Genomic DNA, 20,007 nt, shown 5'->3' on the forward strand with positions numbered 1-20,007 from the left:
AACGCCATGAAAATCGCCTAAATCAGAGCTCTAGAACTCCCAAAATTGACTTTGAATTAATGAAACGAAGTTAGATTTTTAAGAGACATGCGGTTGCCACATTTGCGGTGCTTTTTGCCGCATTTTGCAAACCCTCCACCGCAATTGCGATCTCTCCAGCACCAAAAATAACCCATCAATATAAAATGATCATAACTCTCTCATATGATCTCCACATTCGACAATTCTTGTTGCTATGGTGTTGTAATCCCGATATGAATCTAATTGTTCAATCAAAATGCAATTTATAGCTCATTTACTTAATATGGTCTCATTTATGATCTAAGAAATGACGTCGAACTAACAAATAAGAACGCCACACAATCAAAACATATCTGAAACACATCAGAACTCCACAAAAACTTGTGGACTAGTCCAAAATCATTATACAAACCAATTAGAACTTTCAACCCATGAATCCGAACTCGTTTAGTCAACTCTTAACTTCCATTTCCACTAGAATGCAACACAAGTGGCTGAATCACCGTCGAGCTCCCGAAATTCGTCCAAGCCATCTAAATAAGTTATAAATTACATTTCGGACCTCATAAAACTAACAAAACTCCGATCCAATTTCGTTAACCTCTGATGTTGACTTTGGTCAAATTTCTCATTTTCTTAACTTAAGAACCTCCAATTTTACTATTTCTTATTCGATACTCATCCGATTACCTAGGGAACTACGCCACCCATCTCCGCAAGTCAAAAACACCATTCTAAAGCTACATGAATGGTCTTTTAGAGAAAATGAGTACAAAAGCTCAAAACGATCTAGCTAATCATTACAATGTGACCAATTAATGAGCCCTCACTTAATAATGTCTCACAAATTAGTAGTACTTAACATAAGGACATGTGACCAATTATTTGTAATTACAATATAAGTAATGATTCACATAGAAACATTTTAGAATATGGATGTGCTTTGATAACTATTATATATTCTCAAACTCGTAGGATCATGTGGCCTATTGACACGACTCACATTTAATATAATAAAGGATTAGTTTTATGTTTAAAAAAGGTTTAGTCTTTTATTACAATTTATTTAATAAATCAATTGCTTTTTTAGCTAAATAGTAGTGCTTTGTATAATAAGTACTTGTTCTCAAAGTCATTAGATCAAGCTCCCACTTGATTGGGGCTCTCATATGATATACTAAACTATTATTTTGATGTCTAAATAGTGTAAAGTCTTTTATTATGGTTAATTTTTAACTTATTGTTTTCTAGTCAAATAGTAGCCTAGCCTAAATATACCTAGCCGTCAATTATTGACAAATTATGTAGTTGAGTAGAAAACATAGCTTTTGAAAATTGACATGGGCTAGTGCTCTATATACAAACACATAGTCTATCATCAAAACAGAGTAAATTCTATGATTGTTGGTGACGTGGTCAATTATAGAGCTGGTACACTTAGCATTTTATTGACTCATTGACCATCAATTTTTTCAACGGTAATAAAATTAAAAACTCTGAAGTTTACAACGGTAAAAAAACAATTATTCCTTTTTAAAATAGTCCTAGACTTTTCTAACTCCTTCATTCTCTATCTTTTCAACCTCCTAAACACCCCAATGTCTCAGACCTCGCAAACATCTATAGCACAAGAACCCGACGTGTATTTATGTGTTGAATCACTAACCTAAAGACATTAGGCACCGCAAGAAATCAATGTTCTAGATTCTATACTTGTCGGTTGAAAAAGGGAGTATTTAATTTTTTTTAGCATGCATTTTTCATGTGGTTTTAGTTTAAAATCTTTTAATTTTTTGTTGTTTTGTTTGGGATGATAGTGGTTGCGATTATTTCAGGTTGATTGATCCATGACACGATGCAGTAATAATTCTGAAAAAGTTTGCTAAAAGGAGCCCATAAGGACCTGAAACAACGACATCTAAAAGCTTAACGAAGTTTGAAATACAAAAAAGGGTCAGATAATTAGAAGAAAAGAGGGAACTACTTAATATATTGTTTAAAAAATCTGAAAAACAGAGGGATTACTTGAAAGATATGATGAGAGATATTGAAAGAGAGAGAGATCACCTAAAACAAAAGTTGATGGTAGCTAAAGAACAGAGGAATCAGCTATGGAGCCTAATATATGATTTATTGTTGATGTTTGCTATTTGAAAATGTCTAATAAGGATATATTGGAATTGGCTTTTTCCATCTGGGCATGCGGAGAAGTATGTACAATATGAAGCAACTTATTGACTTATATGTTAAAGTATCTGCATTTTTTGTAAAGGATGTAGTATGTTGTGTTTGTCCACATCTCTAAAGTGTTATAGCTTTTCGGTTGAATTTGCATATAAACATCGGAAAAGGTCCAAAAATACCCCTGAACTATTGAAAAAGGCTCATAAATACCCTCCTTCCACCTTTTGGTCTAAAAATATCCTTCCATCCACCTTTTAGGTCTAAAAATACCCTTAAGGTTTGTTTTTGGCTCAAATATACCCCTCAAACTAACAAGTTAAAATTAACTCTTTTAAAAAGCCAAATGACAATTTGTAATTGGTCAATAATAAAATTCCGTAATTTAAAAAAAAAATCCAAATTTTAAAAAAAAAAATGCCAATAATAAATTTCCAGTAATTTAAAATTCCAGATTTAAAAAAAAAATTGCCAATAATAAAATTCCGTAATTTACATATTTTTTTTTAAAAAAATTGTGTGGAAACTTAAAAATTAAAAACTAAAAAATTTAAAAATATGAACGAAACTGTTTTTTTTTTTTTTTTTTTTTTTGCATTTCGTGAATTAATCAACGAAATATGTTTTTTTTTTGCATTTCGTGAATAAAAAAACGAAATAGGAAATTATAATTTTTTTTTGCATTTCGTGTATTAAAAAACGAAATAGGATAAAAAAAAATTATTTTCGTTCATATAAAAACGAAATTGGAAAATTGGACAAAATATATTTTCCAATTTTGTTTTTATATGAACAAAATTAATTTTTTTATCCTATTTCATTTTTCAATACACGAAATGCAAAAAAAATTTATAATTTCCTATTTCGTTTTTTTATTCACGAAATGCAAAAAAAAAAACATATTTCGTTGATTAATTCACAAAATGCAAAAAAAAAAATCAGTTTTGTTCATATTTTTTAATTTTTAAATTAAATAATATATGTGTCCAATCACAAAATGCCATTTGGCTTTTTAAAAGAGTTAACTTTAACTTTGTTAGTTTGAGGGGTATATTTGAGCCAAAAACAAACCTTAAGGGTATTTTTAGACCAAAAGGTGGAAGGAGGGTATTTATGAGCCTTTTTCAATAGTTCAAGGGTATTTTTGGACCTTTTCCGTATAAATATTAATTGACAATCGACAAGACTGACATGTTTTCAAATATTGAAATACATTCAAATTCAGAAGACAATAACGTATTTAGATTATAAGGTTGTGGTGATCCAACCTTAGCACATTGTATATTAACTTTCGACTTGTACTTGTAAAAAAAGGTCAAATTAATTGTTTGTCACCATCCATCAAAAAATTACTTATTTGTTAAATCCTAACTACCAGATTACATCATGCTCAAAATGATTCATTGATCTGAGTGAAAATGCCCAACACATCAACTTCAGCATCAAGCTCACCATTCAGTCGACTCACTCACCGGCAATGCCAGAAGTATATACACGACCTCCTCTGCACCCTTTTTATTATTCATGTCTTGTGATTGGAATTTCTAAACCTTCTCATTAGCCATATATTTTTAGGGATATTTGTTGCTTTCTTGTCATCAACTGACAATTTAGGCTCCTTTTTTTTTTTTTAACCACCAAAGAGATGAAGCTGAGATTGGGCGGAGAAAAGACAAGAAGGGAAGCAGAAACTACATAAGATAATTTTATGAAGATTCCAGACGAAATCAAACCTACTATAGACGGAACTCTATACCACTTTCCAATTTCTAAAGAATAATCAATCTTCTTCACAGTTGCCTTGTTTAATCTCTATCCCTGCACAACTTGTTGTCCTGCACCTCCATGAATGAGCATCACTGAGCAGTGATGATGGACCATGTACCATCTCCCATTATGGAATTCAAACACATTAGTCACGTTACCTGATCCCATATTAAGATAAGCTTTCATAGTCACCCAAGCTGAATCTGTCATTACCCTTGCCTTTACGTCTCTAATTTCGACATCAACATTTTGCTCCCAGTTAAAAGCCAGCTGCCAGCTGCCAATGACTGCATTATAACCTGTAAAGTACTCCCCAGAGGCATGAAAACACTTCACATAGTCTGCATTGAGCCAAAAACGCTCCATAGCTGGGACTGATCTTTCTTAATAATTTTAAAAAACTCAGCATTGACATTCATAATGGCTCTTGTAGCTGCATAGTAAGCCTTCCATCCATTAATTGGAGTCACAGAATCCTGCTCCAATGTGAAATCCTTATGATAAAGAGCTTTCCAAGCATTATCATCATTAGCAGCTTTCCTCATAAGAGAATTAGTCATAGATAACCTACATAAACTCGGATAATCCAAATAACTCAACGCATGTGTCGTTATCTCTGGTACTAATTGTTCCATCATCGATGCTCCCGTTAACTTCTCAACCATATCTCCACCGTTAATCAAATGCGACGCCGTCGTTTCCTCTCCACCGTTCGATTTTACTGCTTTTTTTGATCGGAGAGTTATAAAAGCTGCTGACGTGGCGAAAACGCAACAGATAAACGTGACGGCGCCGGTGACGGAGAAGAAGTTAATTTCCATTCATAAGTCATGAAAAATTTCATGAATAAAATATAATAATATTTTATCCAGTACGGTGATTTCCACAGAGTGTTTTTGTGGAGGTAAATTGAAATTTGAAAAGGAAAGGAAAGGAGTTAAATTAGGGTTGCAGAGAAATCATTTTTGTTCCTAAATTGAAACCCTATTTGTATTTACTGGTATTAAAAATGGAGACTGGTTGCCTTATCAACTTAGGCTCCTCATTTGCCTTCTCAACTTGTTGAGCTGATTTAGGGACCTTACTAGTTGCCTTATCAACTTCAACAGCTGGTTCGAAGACCTCATCAGTTGGCTTCACTACTTCAGCACTTGGATCTTAAACCATGACATCTTCATTCTCCTTATCAATGACAGATTTTTGCGCATCATCGATCGCTTTGAGGTTTCCCTCGACAGAAGGTTGATCCACATGTGCTTTTACTTCATGCACATGAACATAATTATCCGAAGTGCATATGGCATACAAAATTTATCATAATTAAAATAAAAAAATGTTTTCCCTCCTTCTTCTTCTTCTTCTTACTTCTTCTTCTTCTTGCTTAATTCGGTCCTCCCTTATATATTATAGAAGACCCTTCACAATATTCTCAATTTTATCATGTGTTGAAGCAGTTTCTCCTCTACTGATAGACCCCTACTTGGTACAACATGGCCCCTCGACGTCCCTTCACCAAGATATCTTCCACCTTCATTACATCATTACCACGACTGACCATCCTCATCCAAAGAGTGCACCATTTTAATTCATTAAAATGTCCATAGCCTTGGACACATCTCCCGCAAGTAAAATGGTATGCAAAAACTCACACAAGACAGCATTTTAACTTTTCATCTTTGCTTAGCCTACTCTCTCTAACCAACAATGCCTCTCATCTGTAACCTTCTTGCTCCTGGTGCCAATAACCTTTTTACAAAAGTCTTCACCTTTGTACAAGACTTTGTTCTATTTAAAGTCGCGAGGATAAGAGATATAACCTAACCCCGTCATTAATGAAAGCTCCTTCAGCCTGAAACACACTGGCTTTTCATCCACGAGGAGCCATTTTTCACACTTCTTCAACTCTCTAACACAACAAAGAAGCAGACAATGGATCATCTTTCCATTAAATTTGTTGAAGTGTTCAGACATCTTTCTAAATTGACTAAAATAGGAATGCTTGCGATTTTATTATTATTATTATTATTATTATAAGTTTTTTTTCTTTCAACAATTCTTTTCAATTCACAAATCAACTTCAGTCTAGACTTTACAGATATTTTTTCTGGAAAACCTGGTAATTCATCTAGCCAAGTAGTCATTCCAAACTTCTCCACCTCAATATCCTTATCAAAATATGGCAAGGACAGGGGATCAACGTATTTATCTTCTTCAGAACCATCCTCAAAAGAATTCTCAGAACCATCACGACCACCCTCAACTCTATTTACCTGATCACCATCATTGGCATCATGGAGTCTGTTTACTTGCTCAGCATCATGATAAATATCAATTTCAGCCATGGTGTCTCTAGTGGTCTCATTTTCAGCTTCTGTAGTGTTTTTCTTTTTCCATCTAGTTTATCTTTTTTCACCTTTTCTTTTTTTCTCCCAAGGTCCTTTACAGCAGAACGAACCATTAGCTTTAAGGACTTTCCTCCTTTGCTTCTTTTTGAGATCTACATGCAAACAATAGATCGTTGACCAACCTCAATATAAAAATAATAATATTTGACAAGAAGTCTAGAAATAGACTAAATGATCGAGGCAACAAGAAAGAACAAACAAAACCCCAATCGAGCAAAATCCATTCGTAAGAATTTCTCAAATTTACAAAAAGGGAAACATAAAAAGGCATTAACTTCGTACTCGACAACAATACAACAAAGACAAACAAGCAAAAATTAGTAGAAATAACACATATTTCGAGAAAACACATGTTGTGGTTCCAAAAATTTAAAAAAAAAAAACAAGAACAAAACACACTAAGGTTTCTCAAGAATGGAGCTACAAGATAATCAGTATAATACCTGAAAACGAGAATATGGAGCTTCTAAAGACAACGGTTGCATGCAAACTACAAGATAATCAGTATAATACCTGAAAAAGATGATGGTCGTGCTTCAAAAATTTGGAGACCGAGCAACGACTGGAGAGCTTGAGAGACATAAGCATATTTTCCTAAACATGAAACCTCAGCCCTGAACTTTTAAGAATTATGAAATAGACCCAGAAAAGCATTTAATAGACAGTTAAACATTTATTGCACTTAAAATAAATGACAAAGAAAAGAACGGTATAGTTTCTCAATTCAAGACTTAAAAAGGTCTTTCAGCCAATTCTTCTCCAGTTTCGACTTTGTTTCTATAATTGTAGTCTTACATTCTTTTTACTAGTCGATTTGTGTTCAGCCTACAATTATTAATTATATCGATCACACATTTTTAGCTTTTTTGGCCAAACTTCTGGATAATTAATTTTTTTCTTTTTTGAGAATTGAGGTGTTTGACCACTTTTAAAGAAAAAAATAAGTGTCTTCTAATAGTAGGAGGGATGATTTTTTAGAAGTTGAAAAGTCATTTCTACCAAAAGTACTTTTTGAAAGCGTGACAATGCACAAATTGCTACTCAAATTTTAGTAAAAGTTCTTTAAAATTAGTCAGCCAACCGCAAGCGGCTACTCTTCAAACGAGAATTAGTCATAGTTTTAGCAAGTTGAACATTTTACGTTTTAATTGATTTTGACACCTCTAAATGTGATGGTACATTGGTGGCTAGTTGTGTCTTGTTCCTTTCAACTTTCTAGTGTCATCTGGGATTTGCTAGATCTGAAAGAAATATTGCAATCATATTTTGTGGTCTTGACTTTCTAAACATTTTGGTTAAATCATAAGCTTTGCGTTAAACACCTAATTTAATTCACGAATCACCTCACTTAATCTTGATTAATTCTTCGCCAAAAAAAGTCAATTTGCATCATTTAAAAGAAATATTTTTAAAATAAATGTTTAGAATGCATAGACAATGAATAAACTTCAATTCGTATACAATGATATTCGTAATCCTTCTGTATTTGATATATAGTATATAATTGTATCCTACGAGAAGTATATAATGTTAATGTAACTTATTTATTATGCTAGTAGCAGTATAAAGTAATGATCGAAAAGTAAGATTGGCAAAGAAAACATCACATCAAACATTAAAGTTATAATGAGTAATGATTAAAATTAGTGAAATTTTGTGTAGAATAAAATAATAATGATTAAAGTCTCACTTACCTAAAATCACAACTCAAGCACCCTTTTCAATAAAGCAGAACTGCACTCTCGAATCTCCAAATCACCTCAAACTACGCCAAAACAGATTTAAAATGGTCAAAAACTCTTAGGGTAAAACCACTTTCATATTTTTAAGGCTTAAACGATCAAAGTCAAACTTTAAAGGACGAAAATGCCCTCTGGTCATTGGGTTCAAAACTCGACAAGATACATGTTTTCGGAAATTTCTCGAAGAGATGCTTCCAACGATATATATAAGTCTAAATTCCGACATTGTTTGCCCCTTCAAATCAATGATTTAGGTTGAAGAACCCTAGGCCTAGACTTTCTCAATTCCTCAATATTTTTCAATATTTCCACCATAAAAACTTATCCATAATAACATATTAAATCTATACTATATTAAAAGCATGAACTCCCTAACTTGAAAGTTAAATTACGTAAATATCCCTATACTTAACCTAAACATAAGAAAACAAAAAAACAAAGGAAAATTCAGCCGAAAGGTTCCCAGCTTTGCCTTCTTTCTTGTTGTTTTAGAACCCCTACAAATAAATAAAACTCAATATAAACACCTCTTCCTAATAGTTGTCAATAAATTAATGAAACTGTGCATGTCTCTCTCAAGAGACACGAAAAAGCAAAAGTAGTTACGAAGTCTACCAAGCCAAGAATATGGCAATATGTTTAACCATACTTCCCACTTATTCAAATCCATTTTGATTTGGTTCTTTTTTCGAACAAAATTACTTTGTCTCGATTTTTAAAATTATATCAATATTTTTCCCTTACTGATAAAACCAATGTTATTTTCCGGGTTTGTGAGTCAAATTTTGATAAGGGCCTAATCAGAATTTGTGGTTTACTGACATTGTTGATTTGTCGCGCTACTTGTTGATTCTGTTGATATGAAATTTTATTTTTCTGTTGTTATACTTCATCTTAATTAGTTAGACAAGGATTTGAACTCAAATCCAAGGTAAAAGGATTAGAAAGCTTATACAACTTAAACTGAGTCTAAATAGACTAAGTTAGTAGAACATTACAACTCTCTTCTTTGTCTTTGGAACTCTATTACTACTATGGCTTATTTGTTTTCGTCATCTTTCTCGACAAAAGTATGTTTTCTCCTTTGATAATTTCCTGATATTTAATTTTTAATAATTGCGCTTTTCAAGACCAAAAGTTTTTCCACAACATAGTTCATCGTATGATGTGGCTTAATTGATTTTTATGTTTTATTTATTACGAAATATTCTTCTGCATTAGTTTGATGGTTTATTTTTGGTTTGGTTTTATTCAATGTCATAAGTACAAAAACGTGCAGTATTCTATCGGTACATCCAATTATTCAAATTATGTTATTCTATTGACACATCTTATTAAGGACTACCTCCATAATTTTACTACATATTATTTTTGTGTTCAATTTTTCTTCAATTTCAAAAAAATGATTTAAGATTGTCAGATGAAATTAAAGACTCACCGGCATTTATAGATCCAAAAATTGAAATCCTACCAACATGGCAATTATAGATAGATAGTGATCCTTTTATATTCCTTATAATTAAAAATAATATGGGTGTCCATGTCACACCCCGACCTTACTAGGGTGTGATGGGCACCCGACCCTTACTTAGGGCCGAGCGAACCCTCAGACTCTTGCCGCACATAAAATTACGTCGGACTTTTTAAATCAAATCAGGCAAAATACGCAGTAAAATATTTTATTTATTTATTTTTTTTTATTTATTTTTTTTTGAAATATTCTTTTCAGAAATATTCCTTCTCGAATCTTCCAAGCAAACAAATCTGTAGTCATACACAATTCAATACACAACACAGACCAACATATCGGCTGACGGAGCCGCTTACAGACTGACACACCATACCCACGACGCTGTCTGCAAAGTCTCTACCATATATCAGACATCACAGCACACATACTCTGACTCGGCAACACTCCAGGAGCAAATGGAGTTTGCTATCTTCGCTGGAACATCTTCTATAATATCTTCAACTCATCTGGGAGTACCTGCGCGGCATGAAACGCAGCCCCCCGAAGAACAGGGGGTCAGTACGGAATATGTACTGAGTATGTAAGGCATGAAATACAGAAAGCAGAACCATAATCGAAACAAATAGTACAAAGGGTAAGCATATTATCCAGATTGCCGAATTACTTACTTCTCAGACACAGATCATACAGACCAATACAGATCATACAGGCCGACACAGATCGTACAGACCAATACAGATCATATAGACCGTACAAATCATACAGAGCATATAGAATGCTGACATACTCACTTTCCAGACACAGATCGTACATACCGTTGTCAGATATCAGAAGGAGTGTGGCACGTACAGAACGCACAAATAATGTCATACGTCGGACGGAGTTCAGAACATACCGATTGCTCCGATGATGTCATATATCGGACGGAATACAGAACGTACAGTATACTCGGATAATGCCATATATCGGACGGGATTCAGAACGTACAGATTACTCAGAGGATGTCATATAGCAAACGGAATACAGGATATACGTATGGTCAGAATGCTTACTCTCCAACACAAGTCATGCATATCTGAATCGAATATCATATCACATACGCGGTAACCCCAGGGACATATACCACACCGGGACAAATACCATATCATACATACGGTAACCTCGGGGACAAATAACACGCCGAGGGACCGGTCACATCCTATCATATACATGGTAACCTCGGGGACAGGTAACACGCCGAGGAACCGGTGAACAATGCCAAGGGATGCGCACGATAACATAGGGACATGGTCGCCACTCCTACCTTTGGCGCCACAACACATCATATTTCAGAAAATTTGCTCCGATCTCCGTCACACATCATAACATAACCACGGTACCCGGGGGCGGACAGATAACACGGCACCCCGAGCCCGGACACATCATACTTCATAATATATCCTCGGTAACCGGGGACGGACATATAACACAGTACCCCGGAACCAGACTCATCACACTTCGGAATTCATATATGGAACCCCGCCCTCAACAGAGGACTCGGCGAACCATCCGCACGATACATACCGGCCCGGGACTCGGTGAAGGAAATCATAACATATGCACGAGCAGAATAGTGAGAAACCACATGCATAGGAATCAAGACTCGACAGAGCAGTATGCTTACCGATACCTGGGGACTCGGAACAGATTTCAGGTCAATCCGATGTAGTATGAGAAAGTTACAAGCGTTCAAAGTACAGAACGCTTTATAAGCATTTCAGAAGCCTTTTTCGGGAAATCAGAATCATAGTCATATCAGACACCTTCAGATGTCCTTACGAATCAGATCAAATAGAGATTTTGGAACCATACTTACGTATAAGAAAATTATAGACGTCTTGATACAGAAACCTCTTCGAACATTTCAGAGCAATCCGAGATCGTATACGGAAGTTAGGGACATTAAATCTTACAGAAGTTCTCGAACCAGAATAAACATATCAGAATGCTCTTATCAGGATACTGATTTCGGAATTCTCATATCAGGATACTTATATCGGAATACTTATATCAGCATACTTACATCAGAATACTTATATCAAAATACTCATATCAACACACTTATATCAGAAGACTGATATCAAAATGCTTATATCAAGACACTTATATCAAAATACTTATATCAGAATACTTATATCAAAATACGTATATCAGAATACTTGTACCAAAATACTTATATCAAAATACTTATATCAAATACCTATATCAAGGGATGAACTAGGATCACAAGCTCAGGTCAAGAAGTGAATTAGAATCATAATCAGACTCAGCATCACAGAACAGAGTTACCCCAAGGCAGCATATCACATTATACCTTACTTGGCTCTAGGACATGCCAAAGAAAGAAAGGGTAAGCCTTACATACCTGCGCCGTGACCAACTAGTTACGCTTGTGCCTCCAACTTGTTAATCTACATTCAAGAGGATTCATCCATTCATTAGATTCGTTGTCACATACTTGCCCTAATCTTTTCAAACACATTCTCTTATATTCTGCCGGAATTTCGGCAGCATCTCCCCTGTAAATGTACCAACCCCGAGAATATGGCTCGGCCCAATTCAACAATAACCCAACCAACAACCAAGCTATGGCATCAATAATCAATTCAAGAATACATTCTAACATTAGTAACTCTTTTCTACATAGTTCATCAACATACCATTCACTAGATGTCTCAAGCTAATTCCAATGCTCATACATTCATTACTAACTCAAGATCAACCAAACACCATTCAAAAGCATTTTATACCATTCTACAACATATACAAATTTTCCACCAAGACCACAATCCATCCGAAACCCCCAAATTTTTAGCATATACTTTCACAACACATTTGCATCTTCCAAATTCATAAACCACATTAGCAACTAGCATATTAACTACATCATTTGCACAAATACAAGAAATGACACTATAATCTCATTAGCTTCCAAATCAGTCCATAATCATTCCAACATCAATTTAAACCACCAAGTTCCCATTCCCATCATAGAATACATATCAACAACAATCAAATTGCTACATAGAAATTTATTCATTTTTCCTACACAACACACATACCACACGGCCAAGACTCCAACACCTATAACCTAATGAGTTTCATCCACTTTCATTGTCAACATAGAACATCCAACAACTAAAACACCAAACAAAATAATTACACCATTATTCCTACATACCACATGCATGCACGGCCAACACCCAATTTCCATGCTTTCATGAATTTCATCCATTCCTATATACAACAACATACACAAGCCTCCTATAACATACAAAAGAACATGAATTCTTACCTTTTCCTCCCAACTTCTTTACTCAACCAAAGTGCGGAAAACAATGAAACGGATGACCTATCTTCCGAAACAATTACACCACGATGTAGAGGGCCCTTGAATTAGTAGGAATACATGAAGAAAATAATTTTTGGAATTAAAATTGAAGATTTGGATTTCCATGGTCATGGCCGAAACCATGGCCTTCTTGCTCTCTTATTTCTTTCTTGAATTGTCTAGAATGCAAGTGATAGATTTTTGTCTTCTTTTTCAAGACTTTAGTCCTATATATACATATAGTTTTAGTGGCATGTGAGGGGCACATGCCCCTCTCTAGAATTTTCTTGAAATTCCATAAAAAGAAGACTAATTTGTCATCCTTTTTAATTCTTTTTCTTTTTCATTTCATATATATATTTTTTGTCACATGGCCAATATGGCCCTTTTTAAATTCTCATGAACCTTTTGGTGAAATTCCCGTTTTGCCCCTATTCTTTCCGCAATATTTTCATAAGCCATTTTGCGAATTTCTCTTCTTGCCCTTAGCCTCTTACCATATTTCCATACTAATAATAGTCACAAATAATATTCATGACAACTTGTGCATTAATATAACTTTTGAAAATGGTTTCGCCCTTAACTTTCCACGACGACTTTAGAATTTCCAAACGTACAATATACGGGCTATAACAGTCCAGTTATTCCGTCAAACCTGTCTTGCCAATTTGTTTTGGCTCATATGTAAAAAGCGTATCATAATTCATAATTATCTTTTATTTGGTCTATTGATTTGAGATTCACCATTTAAGTTACAGTCCTCAGTTTGTTATGCTATCTATTTAAACTTATTATTTTCAATTTAGCTTCTTTAAATTGTTGATGACAAATGTCATTTATTCACTCTGTATTAAAAAGAGTGAGCAAGCACATGCAATGCTTGCAAATTATATATACAACATATTATTTTAAAACTAACTTACAGCTTAATACTGCTTTTTTTAAGCAGGTGGTACCAATAGGCTATTTGTTTCTTTGAATTTTGGTCTTTATTTTTCCTTTCAATTATGGACTTTTATAAGTTAAAATCGGTATGTCTAAATATGCACTTTCGAAATTTGGTACACATTATTTCAGTCATTGTTTTCCATATATTGGAAAACATATACCTCATTTATTGGAAGACCTTTTCTTTGGTAGAATAATATAAGACGTTCTATCTCTTATAAGTAATAGATCTTATCAATTAAAGAACGTTTTCGCCTCTGAGTTAGTTTTTCCTGGTGAAAGTAATTATTAGATTTAACTATCCAAAAAATGATATCAATACTTAATATCAAAAAGAATATCTGACTATTATAACATATTAACATGTAATTGTCTTTTGCCATGTATGCATATTGTCAAATTCATTTTGTCATTTATGTTTCGTCTATTCTCTTGCTTTTGAGAATCAATGTTGGATTGTATTTACCACAACATGTTGAATTATATCTACCATAACATGTACATTTACACGATCAGTTTCATGTTGCACTTTCAAGACAGATACTAATGTCGACAACAAAAGTCGTTCAAGTCTTAGCAGAGCACCGAATCAAATGAAAAGAACAGGTACACCAGGAAATCGTCTATAAGAAAGTATTAGGTGAGATACGCTTCATTACATGTTTTTACCTAAAAATTCACATATATCTAATTAAACTTTGATTGGTCATCTTCGTTGATTCAGATGATACCTAATCATCTTGACACTGACAAATAAATCCCTATCCGATGATCCACATAGATCGTCCACTAAAACTTGTTAATTCTTTCATGTATTATTTATTCACTCAATATTTAGTTTTTATAACATTGCTATTATTTTACATATATGTACTACATGACTCGATATACACGTGCAACGCGCACGTGTCGAGAAACTAGTTTAAATAAATGTTTAGAGTCATTACCTTGATGAGTTGGGTGGAAAACCTCTATATTTCTCTTCTCTTTTCCTCTCCTTTTCTCCCCTTCTTTTCTTTTCTAATATTTCCTCGGTGCCTGCTTCTGTTTCTTGGTGATATCTCATGTGTATTGTCTCTATGCCAATGGACTTTAATTACTTTTTCCTTTTGGGCTTGACCACCCTCTTTGGACTTTAATAATTTTAGGAAAAAGGACCTGATTTTTTCAACTACTCTCTCTTCATTCACGGTATTTCAGTTATAATGACCCGCTAGGTCATTTTATGCCTTTTTACTCATTTTCCATGAAAAATCCATCCTGTAGCTTCATCATGGTATTTATGACTTGGGGGGATAGGTGGTGCAATATCTGAGGTAATTTGATGAGTTTTGGATTAGATTTAGCAAATTTAAAAGTCCTTAAGTTAAGAATACGAGAAAGTTTGACCAAAGTCAACATCAGGGATAAATGGGTCCGTATTGAAGTTTTGTCGATTTCATTAGGTCCGAAACGTGTAAAACTTATTCGGGTAGTTGGTTCGGGCCCCGAGAGGCTAGGGTATGATTTGGGCTTTTGGTTGGAAACTAGCAAATTCAAAGTTAAGAATTGACCACGGTCAACATCATGCCAAGACGATCCCGCGTTGTTTTGAGTGTGTGCACAGGTTCGTAGCGTGTTTTATGACTGAAATACAAAATTGGTTTGTGTTCGGGACGTCCGCATGAGTTTCGGGGGTTGAATCGAAGTTCTGGACTATTTTTGAGATTAAAAGTTTTTGGTGCCCGTAATCCCTTTTTGCGATCGCAGCTAGGTCATCGCGTTGGCGAAAACGAATGTAGGGTGGGGCTGCGATCGTTGGAGGTGGGCCGCATTCGCGAAGAAGAGAAGTGGGGATGGGCCGGGTCACCCCTAGGCATTATGAATGTGATGCCCTTGTTGCGTTCGTGATGTTTGAGCTGGGCCAGGGTCGCTATTACGAGCCCTCTCTCCCGGTCACGTAGAAGGGTTGGGCAGAACAGTGATTTAAGTTCCCAACTTCAAAAAAATCTTCCCATTTCCATATTTAAGTTCTAAAGCTCAGTTTAGAATGATTTCAAAGGCAATTGGATCGTTTATGCTCGGGGGTAAGATTCTAACTCTAATTTCAATGTCTCCACTTGAATTCTTACGTTAATTTGGGACTTATTCCTTGGTTTGGCTTAGGAGATTGGGGCCTTTAAGCTTAAGTTGAAATTAAGTTTTTCTTGAAATTGGAGGTCAATCCATATAGTTTTGGGTGATTTTCTGGGTTTAGATTATTTAGGCTATGGAGAAACTATTTCTGAAATAAAATTCCAATTTTTCCCTTGGAGCTCGGGTTTGACTATTTTGGGTTCGTTTTTGGGTTTCGAGTATATAGAAATATGGGTGTCTACAAACTCGTTGTCACGACCTAACCGGAGGGCCATGACGGGTGTCACGACCCAAACTGGAGGGCTGCGACTCACACCTAAGACCGTACTCGGCGGAGTGCCATACTACCATTCAATCCATGAGTCATAACTTTTTGTGGACCTTTAATCTATGAAATGACGCTTCTGTCAGGTAAAAAAACTTTTCAATAAAACTCTTTCGTCAAATCAGGGACTTCTCCCTTATCGTTAATTAAAAAAAAACCTTTTAGACACAATAAAATCTTTAAAAATAAAGCATAAAAACACATCGACCTATATGGTCGCTTTACAAAACTGTCGACATCTCGACGCATTATTCACAGGACACTGTCTGCAAAAGTCTTTAACATACATGAGATACCATGACATAAATACTTTGACTCGGCAACACTCCGAACTGAGATGGAGATCACCAATCTAGCTGATAGCCTGGGAACACCCTATAGCCAATGTCTTCTACTCATCTGTATACACCTGCGTGGCATGAAACGCAACGCCCCCAGGCAAAGGGACGTCAGTACAAATAATGTACCGAGTATGTAAGGCAGAACTAAAACAATATATCTCAACTCGAATGATAAAAGAGTAATAGACTCAATCTGTACCTTTGACCAACACTACAAATATTATGGATATCACTACGTTTCACACTTTTCATAGATCATGCCAAAATGATAGAAATGACAACCTTAACATACCTTCTTGGTCTTCTTAACTACTTATGTTTATCCTCCCAAGCTCGCAAGTCTACATTTGAGATAATTCATACTATCGTTAGACTGATCGTCATATACTTATATCAAACTTTCAAATTAAACTACTTCATATCCTGTCGAAAATCGGGCAGCATCTCCCATGTTCATATGCCTAGCCCGAAATCGTAATCCAACAACCAACAACAACAATACCAACATCAACAACAACATCATCAATACCAATATGCTCCATAAAACATCCCTCATGATGTTTTTCCTATTTTTCAATTCATAAATTCGTTATGCGATCGTTTAATAACTTTTTCTCCGTAAATAAGCTTAATTTGATGTTAATAAGGAATGATTCATACCTTTCACCTGCTAGAACCACAATATCTTCACTTTCAATTTGAGTTCAAGCCAAGACTCGCCACAATACGATTTTATAACCGCAACTATACGCTGTCGGAACCAAAATCCGGAGATTAAACTTGATTTGGGCTAAAATTTGGTGTTTGGGAGTTGGGGGAAAGTTTCCAGAAATTTTGGGGATTTTTCTGGGTGTATGGATAAAGAAATGGGGCTAAGCCTCCCTTATAAAGAGTTCCAAAATCTGCCTGCACCGCCTCAAAATTTGCCGAGCACAATCGCATGGGTATTGGGCGCGTTCGCGCAGGCTTATTTTTTTCTGCCTGCGCGTTCATTCAGTAAAAGAGTCATAAACCTTGATCTCGAAAATGTATGAGGGCCCACGAATTGTTGTTGGAAAGCTCTTTCAATTATCTACAACTTTAATTTGTGGTGTGTTTCCAAATTCCAAACTTATAATAGCATTTTGGCCTCTTCAAGTAAGATCATCGGAAAACGTATCCTTAAATCATCCTTTTGGAGGGCTTATGCCCATATATGGCTTAAGGGTCCTTCTTAAGACTTGCTCAACTTCTCATATAACTTTTCATATGTCCTTTATAAAACCCTAGCATGTGGGCCCCACCTTAACTTACGGTTACGAGGGCTATTCATCAAGTAACGTATTAACTGATTTACACCATATATATATATATATATATATATATATATATATATATATATATATATATATATATATATATATATATATATATATGTATATATTTGTATTCTTATACTCAGATCATATAATATTCATCCCTAGCCCGAGCCTAAAATTTGCTCAGCGCGTTCGCGCCCCATGGCCGCGCGTTCGCGCCCCGCGTTCGTGCCCCATGGCGGCGCGTTCGCGCAGGCTATTTTCGTGGCCTGGTACCCAACTTGTAACGTCTATATCTCCTTACCCAATGTCATATTGAGGAGCGATTTGTTGCGTTGGAAACTGGACTTCATGAAATTTACTCTGGGCTTTTGCTTTTTCTCAAAATTCATCATGTTCCAAAGGACATCCTACCTCCAAGTCGGACCATCAACCCTAGTTTTTGAAATTCACCTGCTTTCCAATCGTCTCGTGGCTTATTACCTGAACTAAACCTTCATGATCATAAATTAAATGCATGAAACCATACATACCCTTGAAGGTAACTCTAAAATCCACACTTAGGGCAACCGACACTTACGAATTTCAATGTATAGAACTACAGTGTCACGCCCCAATTCTGATAGGGCACAATGGGCACCCGACCCGTACTTAGAGCCGAGCAAACCCACTGGTTCTCGTTATACTCATAATCTCACTGGGCTCTTAATCATGAAATGATATGCATAATGAAAGCTTTTCAAAACAATCTTTTCGTCTTTCTTAAATCAAGTAAAATCTGTAATAATATGAATCCGTAAAGTAATGCAAAATGATATGTCAGCTTACATAGCCGCTTACAAGGCTGACATATTGTATATATGACCCTGTCTGCAAAAGTCTCTAATGTAGAACATGATATCAGAACATAATTTGGGACAGGGCCCCAACATACCCATAATTCTTCTGACTCAAATCATAAAGAAATACTTTGACTCGGCCATACTCCGAATGAAATGGAGTTTACCAATCCAGCTGACAGCCTGAGAATACCCTACAATCAGTTTCCTGTATAATCTTTCCTGCAAAACAATCTGGGGCTGCGTGGCATGAACACAGTGCCCCCAGGCAAAGGGACGTCAGTACGAACAATGTACCGAGTATGTAAAGGCAAAAGAACATTAAGTACAGATGAATCATGAAAACCAGTCTCAATATTTGAATGCATTTGTGGCTAACAACTGAGAATATCTGCGTAACTCCATATGACTGAAACTGACTCTATGGCGTATGATAGGCATAGGTTATAACATAACTGATAGTGCTGTGGAACGTACAGCTCGATCCATATATAATATAATAGTGCCGAGGAACGTACGACCCGATCCATATATAATATAATAGTGCTGAGGAACGTACGGCCCGATCCATATATATAATATAATAGTGCCGAGGAACGTACGGCCCAATCCATATATAATATAATAATGCTGAGGAACGTACGGCCCGATCCATATATATAATATAATAGTGCCGAGGAACATACAGCCCGATCCATATATATAATATAATAGTGCCGAGGAACGTACAGCCCGATCCAAATATATATAATATAATATATATAAATGCATGTAAGACATGGAAAAGGATGCTCTGAACTCCTCTGGTGACATAAGAAGGAAGTATGATAAGTCTCTGGGAGTTATGGACATAAAACATAGGAGGCCAAGGATAGAAATATCTCTACACTATCTAAGAATAGCGTCTTTGGAACTCGCTTGCTCACTGTGTTCGTTCATATGATAAGGATCATGCCAAAATGAAAGAAAGGGATAGCCTTAACATACCTTGTCCGCTTCTTAAGCTAATCCAAACTTAAGTCTCGGGTTTCCCAAGATCTACAACAACGTCAGTAGATACCAAACATTAGCTATAGGTACTTAGGAATCCAAACCTAAGCTAGCACGTTATTTATAGAAATTCGGACAGTATTCCTTTATAAATTCAACAAACCCTGAGAATTCAACTCGGCCAAATCATCAAC

The 20,007-nt window shown here is 35.4% G+C and overlaps 1 long non-coding RNA gene and 1 pseudogene across 1 annotated transcript; both read right to left on the minus strand.

The window, feature by feature from the left end:
• Window positions 1-3,873: 3,873 nt before the first annotated feature.
• Window positions 3,874-7,247, minus strand: LOC132643961 (F-box protein SKIP8-like; annotated as a pseudogene).
• Window positions 7,248-9,580: 2,333 nt separating this feature from the next.
• Window positions 9,581-13,167, minus strand: LOC132599714 (uncharacterized). The gene is made up of 3 exons (XR_009566961.1): window positions 12,922-13,167; window positions 11,992-12,037; window positions 9,581-10,103 (listed from the first exon to the last, which is right to left on the minus strand). It is a non-coding gene; the product is annotated as an uncharacterized LOC132599714 (long non-coding RNA).
• Between the last annotated feature and the right edge of the window lie 6,840 nt (window positions 13,168-20,007).

This window comes from Lycium barbarum, chromosome 6 (genome assembly GCF_019175385.1).
Source record: "Lycium barbarum isolate Lr01 chromosome 6, ASM1917538v2, whole genome shotgun sequence".
NCBI lineage: Eukaryota > Viridiplantae > Streptophyta > Magnoliopsida > Solanales > Solanaceae > Lycium > Lycium barbarum.